The sequence below is a fragment of the Drosophila elegans genome, unplaced genomic scaffold (genome assembly GCF_018152505.1).
Source record: "Drosophila elegans isolate 14027-0461.03 unplaced genomic scaffold, ASM1815250v1 contig_814, whole genome shotgun sequence".
In the NCBI taxonomy this organism is placed as follows: domain Eukaryota; kingdom Metazoa; phylum Arthropoda; class Insecta; order Diptera; family Drosophilidae; genus Drosophila; species Drosophila elegans.
In genome coordinates, this window is record NW_024546167.1 from 13,674,161 (window position 1) to 13,690,977 (window position 16,817).

General features: G+C 38.5%; 1 protein-coding gene across 2 annotated transcripts in view; it reads right to left on the reverse strand.

Annotated features, from left to right (window-relative positions):
- LOC108138745 (brain tumor protein) overlaps nucleotides 1–16,817 on the reverse strand; it is a 46,054-nt gene that overhangs the window by 19,441 nt on the left and 9,796 nt on the right. Inside the window, exon 2 of one of the 2 annotated variants that reach the window (XM_017261139.2) lies at nucleotides 13,840–13,901. The gene's annotated coding sequence lies outside the window, so the exon portion shown is untranslated. Of the gene's footprint in view, nucleotides 1–2,151; nucleotides 2,364–13,839; nucleotides 13,902–16,817 lie in introns of those variants that run through there. The other variant, XM_017261141.2, reaches the window with a different exon arrangement.

The following is a 16,817-nucleotide window of genomic DNA, read 5'->3' on the forward strand; positions in this document are numbered from 1 at the left end:
GTGTTAAAGCGACGCTCTCTGATAGTGGAAATACACACAACACAAAGCAGAGGAAAACACAAAATTGGTACAGCAAAGAAGAGTTGGTAAAGATTGGCGGGAACAAACTAGGGAACGACCCCGACCGAGTTCTAGAAAAACTCAGAAACAAAAGCAGTACAGGAAATGCATTTTACATAAGACATTGGTTGGCGTTGCCAAATCGATTGGAGATGGCCTAAATCGTTGCTGATAAAAGGATCGTGAGAGTATCTGAATTGTAAATCAGAAAATCTTCGAAACGTCTGTGGAATTACAGTCATCACTGGGCGGATGATAATGTTGGTAAGGCTTTATATGTTGTGAAATTGCAGTTTTGTCAATAAAATTCAAACACATTTCATATATGTATGTACTTATTTCATTAAAATACCAAAATGTTTAAATGAGTTTAAATTACTGTTGGATATTTAATTCTCATGCTGTGCGTTCAAATTGGAAAGAAATCATTTGGTAAACTTTACTCTGTTACTAGGACCATATGTATAAAACGAATTTTCTAATCTAATATCTGGCTTTTTCAAAACCCCGGTTCCGAGTGCCCACTGCAATCAGTTCAGCAATATAAAACTCAGCGACAGCATTTAATCAGCAAGCGTAGCTTTTAGCTCTGCTGGCGTCACCAAATCGAGCGTGAAACAAGACACATGGAATATATAGCATTCGATATGTTTTACGTTTGCACACTGAACGCAGACAACATCAGAGATAGGAACAAATTTTAAACACGTTTTTAGTTTTGTTTTTTTTTTTTTCTTGTCTTGTATTTTTGCTTTCGGCGTAAATAAAACAGGCACTCACACATACCGGCAGTTTGTATATTAATGAGAAGCCCCAAGCGTGGCTCGCACGTCGATCAGTCTGTCAGTCTACAGTGATTAAATTTAAAGAACATTGCCGTAATAATTTTTGTTTAAAATACACACAGAAACAAGAAAACAAACTCGTGTTTTATTCTTCCGCATCGCGGCGGCAACAGCAACAAAAACAATAACGATATCGCCAACAAAAACCCATGAACACATTCGTCGAGAGTTGAATGTTGGGGAATTGAATTGTTTAAACAGTTGGGTCGCGATAAATAGGCTCGGCTTGCGGACTTTTTGGACGGGGGAAGGTCGTCGCGCATTGAGTTGAAGGAAGTGCGCAACCCTCTGGCTTAAAAGGTTGTTAAACCATTTTATCATTATCGGATCTTGTTTGCTTTTGCAAATACAGTGGTTATTGGCCAAGAGAAATTGCGAAGGGTATTCCAATTAATTAAGTTTCTACTTTAATTACAGATTAGCTAGTTAAAAACAAAAAGTGAGGCTTTCTAATTTGTTTTTGTAACGTTTTAATTTTTAGCAGTTTATAAATTTACTATCTTTTTTGTAAATAATTTTTCCTTTTTGCATTTATCTAAAAAAAAAAAACAAAGGAAACTTCTTAAAGGAATCTATTTTATGGTTTAATCTTTCTTACTACTCGGAATTAGTATTTTATAAGTGGCAGTCAGTTATCAATGTTATCGATACGGAGCTGTATTTGAAAATTAAAAACTTTTTCTTTAAAAATACCGACGGTTTTAAATCTTTTTTTTTCCCTACTATTGGTGCAGTTATAACTTTTCCTATCGACACAAGGTGCTGGCTCCGAGTGTAAAAAGCTCAGACAGTGGTGCAAAATGAAATAAGAAATGAGATAATAATAACAAAAAGCGTAGAAACGTAAAAAGTTAATGCAAACATCAACAAAGCGCGCGGCCGATGAAAAGAACAAACACACACACACACCGAAATAAACAGACGCCGAAGGAAGCGAGCAAGAAAAGGCGGGGGAACAGGCAAGAAAATTTTGTTTTGTTGCATTGCAACAAACAACAGCAACAATGCAAGTGATGCGCCGCCAGAAAGAGAGGGAAGAAACCGAACAAGAAGCGCAGCAGGAAAAAGGCAGCACCAACACACATACAGTCACGCACTCACGTACGCGATTCTAAACAAGTTGATGAACTCTACGGCGTCAAAGCAAGAAGAAGAGCAGCAGCAGCAGCAGAACTAAACAATTTGTTTCTTTTTGTTTGTTTTTTAAATGCAGATATTTTGCATACTCATGGCGTGGCATACGTACATAGGCTAGGTATGTGTATGTTTCGGTTGCACTTAGATTTACTTATTATTCCACTAGTATTAATACTTTTTATTGCTTCTTTTCGCACAGTTCACACGGACGCACACACGCAACAGTAGTAGTATGTTCTCTCTGAGCGCGACGGGAAATGAACGCGTTCTGCCGTGTTGCGTTCTGTTGTGTTGTTTATCCGGCGAGTGTTAAGAACTGAATGAGAATGAACCAGCATGGCCAAGAAGAATTTTAACAAGACGCGGAACGAAATGGGGAACGGAACGAAACGATGCGAGCCAAGCCGACATAAAAAGAAACGAGAGGAAACTGGCTTCGGCACGACGATATATGTACACCCTTGCAATTCTATGCCAAGATAAATTGGCACAAACAAATTTGTATCGTCGACTTGAGCGGGAATCAAACGTCCGATATTTATAAAACTGAGAAGGTTTTACTTAAATTACTATATCCCGAGATCTTTTCGTATATGTGATTTTAAAACATCTCAATATGTGATATACTCTCTGCAAGTGTATAAAAAACTCACTCAACCAGTTATCGCCAGCGGGAGAGACAAAGAGAAACAAAGAACTAGCAAGCGAGAGAGAGAGGGTAAGAGAGCGGGAAATCTAGTTTCGGGTCTGCAGAACGCCAAAGGGAATGGAGTGGCAATTGGAACGGGTATATATATACGACGATGAGACTGACCTCTGACAACCTCCTACACTGGTATACGTTCATATATATGTTTGTATGTACGCGAACAGAACATAAATTGCACGAGGGAGCAGTGCACTCCAAGTATTCCGGGCTCTGTATGTATGTATATGTACGTGAGTGGGAGTGAGCTGCACTTACAAAAGGAGAGCGGTGAAGGAGACGAAGAAGAAGAACGAAGAGCAGACACAGAAGAGGCCGAAAAAGGGCTGCGAAGAGCGAAGGCAGAGGACAATGCAGAAAATAACACTGTTCATGGGGTAATTTGAACTATTTCTCGTTTTTCGGGGCAAAACCCCATGCATAGAACCGTTGCAGTGAGTCAAAAGATTATCATCCTCATTTATTTTTGGGTTTGTTTCGCAATAAGCGATTATTCGTTTTTAATTTGCATAAATTCTGATTTCGCACAAAAGTGTCATAATGTGAATGGAACCAGAACTCGAAATGATTACAGGTCTCTTGGTGATAAATAATGATGGATGACTTAATTCGAATTGAATTCTTCTGAAATTTAGACTGACATTTAGATTTCCAATGAATTTTGAAATAGGTTTAGTTGAAAATTACCTTAAAAGCTTCTATAAATTGCTTGAGACTGTCTCTAAAAATTATAGTAAATGTTGATTAAAATATGACCTAAAGCAAGAACAAAAATAAAGTTTTTCAAGAATTTCAAAAATCAAGTAATTTAGTAGTAAGTAAATATGTATGTCTAAAAATTATTAAATTTAATTTAATTAAAAATAACCGAAAATTAAACAAAAAACTAAAACCTTATATATTAATAGCAACTTAACTAAACTGTTATTTCCTTTGCTACAGAGAAAGAAGGAACCAGCAACGTTCAAGACCAGAAATACTTCACTCTGTTGTAAATACATTTGTCTAAACTTGTGTATAAGCAAGTTTAGCTTTTTATGGTCATTACCAACTAGGCTAGTTTACAACTGGTGACTTTTCTCATACCGCTGATGCAATAGGAGTATGTGAAAGAGAGATGGTGAATTAGAAAGAGAAAGAGAGGGGGGAACAAGGTAAAAGTCTGCGCGCTTGCGTCATGTGCGTTTTCAACGTTTTCTGATCAAAATCAAAAGAATATCGTGGAATGGCAACCGCCGACGTCGACGTCCGGGGACTTTGGAGAATAAACCAGTCTAGAAACGCCGCTCGGCTCTATAATTATGCTGCTTGTTCGAGTATGTATGTACATCCATACATATATATTCATGTATACAAATACAACGATATACACCTATGTATGTATATACCTACTGGTGGCTGCTACAAAGGGCCTTAAACTTTGTTTAAAGTCAAGGTCGGTGATTTCTTGTGCGCCAATTGCGATGGTAACGCTCGTGAGGCTGCGTGACTCACGCACCGACGCACCGACGTTTGGATTAACACTCATTGGAAATGGGATATTTTGATACAGATCAGCATTCATTATTTAGCTGTTGGTTAAGAAAAATTTTTTTTTTTTTTTTTTTTTTATTCAGTATTAGCTATTATACATAAAATTAAATTTATAATATGATAACTAATTTAGGAAAAAAAGAGTAACTAGCTACTGTGGCCATCGACTCGACAATTGATTAAACTTTTGTTTGTATTTGAGAATTAACATTTAGATCTGGTGTATAATTTTACATATGCGTAGGAAAGATAATATTCGATTGGAGTTAGAAGCTGTAAGATCTGATAATAGTTTTGAGGGCGGGGTAAGACCGAATAGGTTTATTCTGATGTTTTGGTAGTGCGCACAGGTATCAAGTAGATGTTTGACTGATAGTTCAGCTCCGCAGTTAGGGCAGATTAGCCGCCTTTCGCCGTTGAGGATGTGTTTATGCGTGAAATTTGTGTGTCCAGTTTTTAGCCGAGTGAGAATGGCGCATTCCCTTCTGTTGATCGACGTAGGAAACTTGATGACCTCTTTGCCAGGATTAAACTGTTTATACCAGTGGTTAAACGACGACCAGTCATCCAGTTCGATGTTAAGTAATATGTTTTTAATGTTTTTCCAGATGTCCTGTTGTACTCCAGGGATGATTGTGTGGCACGGAGCTCGTCCAGCTAGTTTTGCAGCTTTGTCAGCTAACTCGTTCCCATCTATTCCTATATGAGCCGGGACCCATAATAGTTTTATTTTGCTGTTGTTTTTGATACAGAGGTGACGAATTTCTGATAAGAGGTTGTTGTTATTGCAAAAGTTTTGGACTCCTTGTAGGGTGGACAGACTATCACTGCAGATGACATATCTTCCCTTAAGTTCGAGAGCATGTTTAATTGCCTGAATAATAGCTACTGCTTCCGCAGTAAAAACGGAGAAGTGGTGAGGTAGCTGACCCCATGAAACAATTAATCCGTGTTGGTCTACCACTGCAAAGCTGGTTGTGGCGTCGGACTTTGAACCGTCGGTGTAAAGCCATTTCCTATCGGAGTATTTGTGGGTAACTTCTTTAAATAGCTGCCTAAACGTTGTGATTGATGTCCTTGATTTTTGGAAATCGTGCAGTGTAGTGTCTGTGGCGGTGGCGCGTAATTTCCACGGAGGGGACGGAATGACTTTATTCCAGCGATAAGGCGTTTCTATGTTGTGTCTCTTGATAAAGGTTATACATCTTCGTATCGTGGATTGGATTTTAAATTTCCTTCGATGCTTCGAGGCTACTTCAAAGTCCTTCAGCAGAATAGAGTTGGATGAGCACATGAGTTTTGGTATTAATTTGAAAGTAGTTTGCGCGACTCTGGTTTTAATGTCCGGTAATCCTGCTTCGGCTAGGATGCATTTGGTTGGGGTCGTTGGAAATGCGCCAATGCTACGTCTGACGGCAGCATGATAAGGAGGTAAGAACTTTTTTAAGTTCGATGGCGCGCACCACCCATAAATGGCGAGGCCATAATCGATTTTGGACAGCAACAAAGCTCTAGTCGCTTGTATAAGTGTTGTCCGATGAATGAAAGAACGCTTAGATGTAAGGAATTTAATAATGTTTAGTCTATTGATAAGATTGATCCTAAGTTCGTTACAGTGTTGTTTAAATGTGAGTCGTTTATCAATTGTCAGGCCAAGAATTTTAAGAAAAGGAACTCGCTCTATATCTATGTTATTGTACGACAATGGTGGGTATGTACAGCGTTGTTTTTTACAAATATGAAAAAGTTTACATTTATTTACAGCAAGGGTCGCACCGGAGGTGTTTCCCCAGATTTGGATTTCTTCAAGGATTTCTTTAAACTTATTATTTAGTGTAGTGGTATTCTTACATTTGCTAAAAATTATGGCATCGTCTGCATAAATTGACAGTTTAATTTGCTTATGTCTTAATATTATGTTATTCAAGGATTGGAAGGCGATCATGAACAATACCACGGAGAGTGGCGATCCTTGTGGGATGCCATTGTGGAGAGTATAGAATTTGGATAGAGTGTTGTTAACTCTTACTCGGATAGTACGGTTGATCATGAAAGCCTTCGCTAAGTTGAAGGTCTTTTGACCTACCCCCCACCGGGAAAGTTGATCCAATACTGTATGCACCCCCACGCGATCGAAGGCCCTTTCAAAATCAGTTGCCAAAATGGTAACATGATTTTTGGTAGAAAGGGCGTCCGATGCGTAATGGTGGAGATGCAGAAGAGAATCAAGAGTGCTATGCTGTTGTTTAAAAGCTGTTTGGTGGGGGCTGATAAGTTTCTGTTTCGTAATTAACCACATTAACCTTTTGGCTAACATTTTTTCTAGCGTTTTGCTTAAGCAAGGGAGTAAAGAAATGGGTCTAAAGGATGTTAATTCGTGTGTTGGTTTGTTAGGTTTTAAGATAGGGATAATGATGGCAGATTTCCACACATGAGGGTAGGTACCTCTAGCTAGCATTGCGTTAAACATTTCTAATAGTCGGTATTTGGCTTCGGAGGGTAACTGTTTAAGCATTGGATATGAAATTCGGTCTATACCGGGTGTTTTTCCTTTCGCATACTTAAGGGCATATTCGAGCTCACTAAGAGTGAAATTGGAGTCAAGGTTCGTGGAGGCGGTGGACAGTTTGGTGGGTGTGTATTCCTGAGAAAGAATTTCTTCTTTACGAGTCTTGTATTGGTGTGAGAAGTTGTCGTCCTTGGAGTAGTCCGACCAAAAGTTCGCAAAGGCATCGCTAATATCTCCAGAGTGCTGGAGAACTACGTTGTTATATTTAATTGCTCTGAGGTTATTTGGGAAATTTCCTATTAAGCGATTTAGGTCAGACCAAGTTTTTTTGGTAGATGATTGAGGACTTATATTAGATGTAAATCTTTCGAAGGATTCCCGCTTTGCTTTTTTGGAATTGTATTTGAAAAGAGCATTAGATTTTCTGTAGGAAATCAGGGCAGCGGTGCTCTGAGTTTGTTTGTAGGCATGCCAGAGGGATTGCTTGTGTTGCCTTAGATCTTGCAGAGTTTTGCTCCACCAAGAAACATTTCGCGGATGTAGAGAGGGTTTGGTTTGTGGTATTGCTACATTAGCTGAGGCTTTGATTCCTTTAATTATTTTGGCGGCAAACAGGTTTAAGTCGCTTGTGGCAGGGAAATTAAAGTGATCTTTGCATTTGCTGCGATACAGATCCCAATTGGCTTTATCTATTTTATATTTTGGAGATGGTGGTAAGTTTTTGGGATTAGTTTGAAACTGAATATGTGTCTTTACAGGATAATGATCGCTCCCGTATAAGGAGTCTTTTAAAGACCACATACAAAAGGGGAACAGTGATGCGGATGCTAATGTTAGATCAATAGCCGTGAAAGAGTTGTGAGTGGAATGATGGGTAGCGGAGCCGTCATTGAGGATAGTTAAAGTTGATTTGTAAATGACTTCTTCTATTTGGAGACCTCTAGAGTTTCGCGAGGATGACCCCCACAATGGACTCCAAGCATTAAAATCTCCCACATATAGGATTGGTTTGGTAGTAAGATCTACTATTTTAAGAATTTCGTTGGCTTCTACTAACTGAGAAGGAGGTATATATGTATTAAAAATACAGATATTGGGGTGGGCTAGGATTTCAATACCTAAAGAGCATGTATTGCTGTTGATTGGTATGGGCTTGTGGGGAATACCTTTACGAACAAGTATGCCAACACCTTGTTTGGCATAGGTATTAGAGCTAATATTATAGAAATATCCAGTAAATTGCTTGGGATAAGAAATATTCGTTAAGTTGACATTTATATGGGTTTCCTGAAGGCAAATAACATCAGGGTTTGTATCGTTTATCAATAGTTGTAGTTCGTGATAATTGTTAAAGTAACCATTCATGTTCCATTGTACTATTGTAACGGACATAAGTGGGAAGAGGGGATTGATGGTATTTGGTTTGGAGCTTAAGGTGGTTTTGGATTGACGAAACTATGAATCACTCATAGTATCGTCAGAATCATGGTTATTTGGATTATTATTGTGGGAAGTTGATTTTTTATGATTTGAAGGTGTTGCTTGGCTGCTACTTTCGTGTTCAGCATGGATCTCTTGTAAATATTCGTATGATGCAGGAGATAGGTTATACTTGTTATGAGCAAGTAGAGCGGGTCGCTTTGGCTGATTAGGAGTTACGGGGAGAGGGGACTGTTGAATGGGGGAAGAGGGATGGGGAATGGGGGAGGGGAATGGAGAATGGGGGAAGGGGAATGGGTTTTTTTCGGGGCTTCTTCGGTGGAAGCGATTTTAATTTTGTCATTTTTGTTTTGGTTTGCGTATTCGCTATGATGATGTGATGTTTTGGTTACTGAAGAGTAAGAGGCGGTGTTAACCGTATTATGTGACGTTGTTTTGTATATTGTTTTGGCTTCACGCATAGTGCATTTTCTGACTGTTTTTATTCTGAGTATTTCTCTTTGTTCTTGGTACTTGGGGCATTGTCGAGAAGAGGCCGAATGCTCACCAGCGCAATTGGCACAGCAGATTTTTGTGCATTTGTTTGGGGAATGGGAGGGTTGGGCACATTCGGAGCAGAGCGGGGTGTTTCCGCATTTTTTGGTTGTGTGACCGAGGAGTTGGCAAGACTTGCATCTCATGGGGTTTGGTATGTACTCGCGAAGTTTTACCGAGTGCCAGGAAATTTCGATTTTAGATGGGAGGTTATAGAGTTCGAATGTTATTAGGACGACTCCGCTGGGTTTAGACACACCATCGTATGATTTCATAAATTTGTAAACTTCCGTAACTTTTTGTGATTTAAGTTCATCGACGATTTCTTTCTCGGGAATGTCACATAGGTACGGGGCATAAACTGTCCCTTTCACAAAATTGAGGGCCTCATGGAGTTTACACTGTACTTTGCATATACCGGTTAGCTCGGTAGTGTTTAGAAACTTTTCAGCATCGGCCTGAGATTTTACAAGCATGAGTAAATTGCCGTCTCTGAGGTTCGAAATCGTCACAATGTTTTTGGAGATCATTTTTAAGGCACGGTGGACGGCGAAGCATGAGAATTGAGAAATTGTCTTTTCGGTATTGATGGAGGCGATTGTAATATATCTTGGATTGTCAACTGAGGTAGGTGGAAGTTCGGGGAATGCTATGTCTAGTTTTTGGGGTTGTCTTCTTTTTTTTGATGGTGGGCTGATGGCAAACGGCGCAAACCGATTGTCGCCCAGGTTTGGAGGCCCTGGGCCCATGTTGGGGCTTCTTGACTTTATACGTTAATTGATTTTTTATAAACGGTGGTTAGAAGATTATTGCAAAATACGCGATGAAAAGGTGTGAAAGATAAGAACCACGTGGGTCCAATAAAAACAGTGACCGTACGGGAACCGCTGTTTGGAGATAAGAGACGTCCGCTCGCGACGAGAGATAGTCGAAGACTGGTTAAGAAAAAAGCTGCCGGAGTTTGTTAAAAATCGGTATAAAAACAAAAAAAAAATGTATTAGTTGAATTCTAGTTTGTTAAATGACTCAGTACCACCTGTAAGAACTAAAAAATCTTTTTGCTTTCATAAAAAAACAAAATTTTGGTATTTTGGGTATATGTACATAAGTATCTTTTACTATCCATTATTTTTTTTGATTACTATATGCAACACTATCCTTTAAAATGATATGTACATATAAATATTTGTACCTAAATACGTTTATCTATAATTGGTACTGTCCTCAAGGGGGTATGACGAAGCTCCGGTTCCCGAACCTCACCGTCCTTTTTTTTTTTGTATTCTTGTTTGGGCCGACTGAATTCCACGAATTGATGGGTTCAAGTGGCTTTCTGGGATGGGAAGATTTTGCTGCTGGGAAACAAGTGAAATAGTGGGATATGGTACGGGCACAAATATCTGTTCCGTTTTCAGCCTCCCTATATGATCGATATGTCCGCTCGTGTATATATACATACATATAGCCATCTCTGTCCCGCCGCCAGAGCCTCAACTTTTGTCCTTGCCGGCGGTTCATGAACCTTCGACTCTACTCCTCTGACGAACGACGTGCTTAAAGTAGCAAAAAAGATACGGTCGCAAAAAATACAGCAAATACAATACAGCACAAAAAAAAAGACAGCCACCAATGGCAAAGAAAAAACAATTACGCCAAGCGTTGAAATATTTTTGCTACGGACAGAAATATACACTCGAACGGCTCAAACTGGAATACATCTGCCACAAAAGTCATTTACTAACGAACCAACCATAAAAAATGCAAAATAGTACCAGCATTTAAGTGATATTTCAAAGTTAATTTTAGCAAACATAAATACTTACACATGTAAGCCATAAATTTTTGGGCTTATTATTTTCGGCAATAAAAATTTTATTGTAAACCTGAAATTCTTGGTTCTAATACAACATTTCTAACAAAAACTATATTAAGGATCCCTATGACTTATTAAGAATGAAAAATTAAGCATTTGAATGCTTAACTGTCTCCTAATGGGTTCATCTCCAAAATACCATTTCAAAAAACTTAAATGAAATATTGGTCACAATTCGTGGCTTTAATAGCATTAAATAATTATTATATTTATAAAAAAGAAAGTGGGCTTTAATGGGTAATAAAAAAAACTACTTATGTATGCTCTTAAATTGTTTTCTTTTAAAATTAAACCATTACAATATTTAGATTTTTATGAAGATGTGCTGACATCTGAAAGAGAATGAGTTAAAGAAATTCCGAATGCAATATAATTCTCCCGATGGGTGGGGGATTTATGCCAGGTTCCGAAACGACAACGTTCATTAGCCGACCGACCTCAGTCTCAATAGTTTTATTGCCATATTGACAGACAATTCAATTGAGCGCTTTTCAATAACCCAGCCTGGCTAATTTCCATGGGCGAGAATGAGAGGGTCGAAACAAAAAAAATTAAGGGAACGAGCGATCCCTTTTAGCAGCTGTCATACACAACCAACAACAACTATAACAACAACTACCACCGCCAGATGTTTCCCTTGATCGGAGGGGGAAGGCCCAACCCATAAACCATATAAAATACAGCAACAACAAGAAGAGCGAGCGATCACATATTTGTTATGGCTCTTTCAATAATTTTTGGGAAAGACATTGGGATGGAGAAAAAAAAAATAAATGTGACACTTGAAACCGGAAATTAGCAGCAGCAGGAGCTGCAGCTGTCGCTCCCTCTCTTTCCCACTTTCTCGCCCCGTCCCGCTCATTCATTTTAACGCCAGGTGAAGTCGGGTTTTAAGAGCTGTATGGGGAATATATGTACGTATATACATACATCACTCGATCGAGCCTCTCTTACAAAAGCAGGAAGTGGTAGAAATTCTGAAAGAGTTGCATGTTGTTCTCTTCACATCTATGGACACATTTGTCATTTCTTATGTCATTAATGTTTCTGCGCGTTGGCATTATAAACAGTTAGTTACACCTTTTAGTTCCGTAACACGAGCGATTTATGCATGGCTTAATGGAAACCATCTTAAGCGAGGGAAAAAAGCTGGGAAACTCATTTCTTTGTAAGTTCACATAAGAACACAGATATCCGAGACTAAAATAACAAAACTATTAATGCTTGGGAGAAAAGTAAGAATTTTCAACCCTATAAATATAAATAATTGATTATAGAAAAGCTAGTTTTTCTTTAGGCAATAAAACGAATGCAATTTTAAAAGCATATAACTCATTTTAAACCATAAGAAATACATAAGTATTAAACACGAAACCTATAAAACTCTCATTTGTTTTTTACTTCAATTTGGGTTGGCAACAAAATACTAAGAATAAGAATCGAATGAAAGATAAGCGAATATTCTTTTCTTTCATTTACTCGTTTTTTCACAATTTAAATTTGTTGGAACGGAGTAAGTAACTTTAGCCACTTGGCCCGCATTTGGATATGGGGGGGATCTGTTTTGGGACACTATTAAAGGTTCGAGGCCGATCGTTCTCGGTTTCCAACGCCCACCATATCCCCTTACATTAAAGCTAATGAGGGCACTTCATTGAACTCTCTTCTGTCGTCTGTGGCCCCTTGCTTTTTTTTTTTTTTTTCCTTTTCGGTGCCTTCCCGCTGTGTGTTCTTTTTTGTTGCTGTTTGTTTCTGTTCTGACCTCATGTTCGCATTAAACTAATAAGCGAATAAGACGCCCCCTCAGGAAATTTCAATAACCTCGTTGAAATCCGAACTTTACTTAAACTGTTTTTTTTTTTTTTTTGTTCTTATTTGTGTTTTTTGCTTTTCCTTTTCCCTTGTGTTTCTCGGAAAGTTCACGGTTTGGTAAAAATGTTGCGAAAATATTGTTGCGAAGGGGGCAAAACACTTTTAACTAGAAGCGAATGGCGAAACTAAGAAACAAAAAGAAGAGATGGAGTCTAAAATACAGAGAGAGAGAGAGAGAGAGACAGCCTTAAAATGACATTAGTTTGGACATAATAAATAAAGCGTTAACAGACATAGAAAAACAACAACGGCAAGAGTCAACGAACGGCTAAAAAATTCACGAACTTGAAAAAAGTGTGTGGCTAACGACGACGTCGACGCAGGCAGAACGGCGATGTCAATAAACCAACTAACCGGCGACCTGCGGACCATGAATAGGCAACTCACAAACTTGTTGCTCTCGCACAGCAACAACAAAAATAAAAAAAATGAAATAAAATCTGTGATTCCATCAACAAAATCTCTTGATAAATGTCCTGTGGTGAAATATATCACTTATGCCACAAGCCTTCGAGCGGAAGTTGAAACAACAAGTTAGATCGATAAATTCAAGTGTTCCGAATATTAAATACCTTGTTTTCATTTTATAAACACAATTTTAAAGAACTAAACCAAAAACGTTCTCAAGGACGTAGTTCTTTATGGAAGCGAATTGTATTGCTAAAGGTCATTACCAGAAATAAATTTTTTTTCTTAGCGTACATCAAAGGACTATTAAATACGTATAAAACTATCCTGGTTCTTATGGTTTTTTAGATCTTTATATTCGACACCTATACTATGGAACTTCCTTAAAGTAAAGATACATTCTTTATAGAATTCCTTCTCTCTTTTACCTACTTTTGCACGAATACAATATACCCTTTAACTTTACGAGTATCGGGTATAACAAGATAAATAATAACAGCATTAGCACATGTTTCGCATTCGATATGTGGGGTCCCAAACACCATCTCTCCAGCTCTGCCCCTCTATCTCTTTCTCTCTCTCTCTCTATGGGGCACCCGCATGGCATATAAATGAGAGGAAGAGGAGCTACTCCAGACATCAGACGCGTACGTGAGATATGATGAATAAGCCAACGTCCGTCCCTTTTTCCGCCTTCCCCATTATAACTCACTCCATTGAGCTTCTCTTCACATGCTGGCAGCAGGTATTGGGTTTCTAGTACGAAGGACACAGAAATGTAGAGAGGGATATGCCAAAGCGGTCTCAAGATAGATTTATTGTCTATGTGATTGTAAAAAAAAAAATCCCAAAATGTAGAACAAAACGAAGTTAATACCCTAAAACATTTCATAATCGAGCAATTAAAAAATCCTAAACTTACCTTATAATTATTCCAATGTCGGCCGTAAGATTTCCACCTCTGGTCAAGTTAAACAGGTTTTTCTAAAAATAAATACAAAATTAATCATGACTTGATGACCATTTTCTTTGTATGCTTTAAGACATTAAGACATCTAAAAGACAGCTTAAATTATTATTTATTTTTAAACCAAAGGAATATGATTGTTGTTGATAAGATTCGACCCCAACGCATTTATTTTATAAATGTAAATGTTAATTACAGTCAAGATCAAATGGGTTTTCTTTTATTGATGGCAAACTTGTGGGCCAGCTAATGAAACCATTTGATAGGGTATAAAAGCCCTTAAGTACACGCATTATTTCTAAATGTCCTTTGGATGTCTTGTTCTCTTCCTCCCTCCTCTTTTTTTTTATTTGGTTTGCCCTGTGAAACACTTTACGTTAATTATGCAACGTACACAAAAAAAAAGGAGCTTTCCTGCGGGTGATTGTGGGTGGGAGGTGATGGGTGGTTTCTGGAGGTGGGTGTGTATGAGGCCGCATTTAAGAGCTTTGTCACTGCGGTCTGCTGCCAAAGGTGGGATTTCCTATATGTGTGGGCGGTTCTCATGTAATTGATGAACGCTGTTAATTATGACCGGCTTTAACTGTCACTTTTTGGGCAATTTCTCAGCTCGAGTGGTTTAATGAAAAGGGGGTGCTGGGTGGTTGGCTGGTGGAATGAGGTGTATTATTTTACCTTTGTCACCTTTACTCCTTGGTAAGCTTACATTTGACTTTGTATAAAGTCTACCACGACTATGATTTTTTACATTTTCAATTCGACCAGCTTTAAGTAGTATGAATACGTTCAATGAGCGAATTTTAAAAGGTTTTGATATCATTTTGAAAAACTTTAAAGAGGCTACAAATGTAATAAATAATTTGGCTACACCGAAAACAAATACATTTATTCTTTAACCAAGTCCTTATTGTTGAGAAATACTCTTAAAAACGGTTTTAGTTTTTATTTAGGTTGTTGCACTTAGAATCATCAATCTTTCCGTGGAATGATTGACCTGCGAGGTGGAGAAGGAGGTAATTGGTCCCACGAGCCTTCCTTTCTGGTTTTCTTCTTCTCGGCTCGGTTCAATGCCGCGGTATCTGTTCCAGTTACCATTCCGTTTCAGTTCCAAGCCCCAGCGCCCACAGTTCGCGATCTTCACACGCGCAAAAAAAAAAAAAAGGGGGTGGCGAGGTCAGGGCGGGAGGTGAGGGGGTGGTAGATAGGTTAGCTAAGCGTCTGTTTCTGTTCTTTTGTTTCAAACTCGTTTATTGGCTCTACCTAGGCAAGCATTTCAACTTTCAAAAAGAGCCAAAGTCAGCGCCAGGTTATAGTACCCATATATATGTATATGTATGTATATATTTATATGTGTTTAGTTGGGTATATAGTATATGTGCTTTAGACCCCGTGACTCCGGCGAAGAGTCTTTTGTGTCTGCGGTGTTGGCCAAAAATTCGCTTTGTTTTGCACTCAACAGCGCGCGCCTTCTTTATTATTACTATATACATCTGTCTCTCCTTTTCTTGCTTACTTTTAAGAACTTTTTGTTCTTCTGGCGCATTTTCTTCTTGGTTCTTTGGGTTATTTTCCGTCCCCCCACCATCTGTCATTAGGTTTTCTCCAACAGCCCCCTCGCATTTCGCAGCCTCTGCTAATGTCTTTGTTACCTTCGCTTTTGGGGTCTCAGTCTGTGTGTTCTTTCACCTTTTTCGGGTAGTGGAAACTTTTTTTTTTTTTTGCAGAAGGTCAACGTTCATAATTGCTTGTGATACACTCTTAAAGCCAACGAACCGCGTGCTTTTCGACCAACGACTCCTTCTCGCAATACTCCAAATTGCGATATTAGATGCGGCAAATTATTATGCCTCGTACAGTCAAAGTTGGCTAGCGAGGAAAATTAAGTTCCCATCACATTTTTTCATCAGAAATAATTAATTGAAAGAATAGTTTAATTTAAGATAGTACAAGTGATACGAATTGGTATTGAAATTACAATTACTTGTTTATGTAGCTCAAATAAAAAAAAAATGTATTTAACTAATTAATTAAAAGTCTTAAAAGTAATGTCAATAAAAATATAAAAAGTTCAACGTATCAACATTTATGTTAAATTATTCATATCATAGTTTCAGTTCTGAAAAGTTTAATTTACATAAAAGTCAGCTTTGTTTAGGGGGAATAGTTAAGATTCGTCTGTAGATATATTTTTTGCTGTTCAAACGGAAATGGCACTTCTGGGTCGATCCAGAGGTTTGCATTGCTTTTAAATTCCGTTTCAGCGCTCCCCGCCAGAAGCCCCTCGTCGTATTTCGCACACCCCTTGATTATTTCTTTAATCAGATGTGGGAAGTTCTTTGAACTGAACTTGGCAAATGCGACCAAACAACCGACCGACCGACCGACCGACCTCCCTTTCTCTCGGGGGCATTTGAACGTTTCCTCTGCCGATTCGAGTGGGTTATTCCCGACTAATTTCCCCAAAGAACTTTTGACGGAGACAATTCTCTGGGGAGCGTTACGCTGGCCAATCAGAGGGTTAGGTCGGTCAAAGGTTCCGCCAGATTACCGATGGGGCCAAGCCCGGAAAACATTTGTTTTTGAGGGGTGCCCCAGTGCAGGCATCAAGTCAAAATTGAAACAATTAAATTATTCCATAATTATATGGATTGTCTATGCTGGAGGTGGAGCAGCAGATGAAGAATTAAATGAATGGAACTCCAGCAGAGAGCCACGCCTGCACAACACATCAAGTATCATTAACAAACTTTATGGGTTGTATTTTATTTGGAGTTGTTTGTACTCAAATAGACTCGAAATTGGATGGGGAAAATGGGGAGACAGAGAATAGCTGTTGGCTCAAAACTTAACAAATGATAGCAGCAACAGCGGCAGAAAAAGCATTAAAAACAATTTTACTCGGAAATAATACTTTTAATATCCCCTTGAATCCT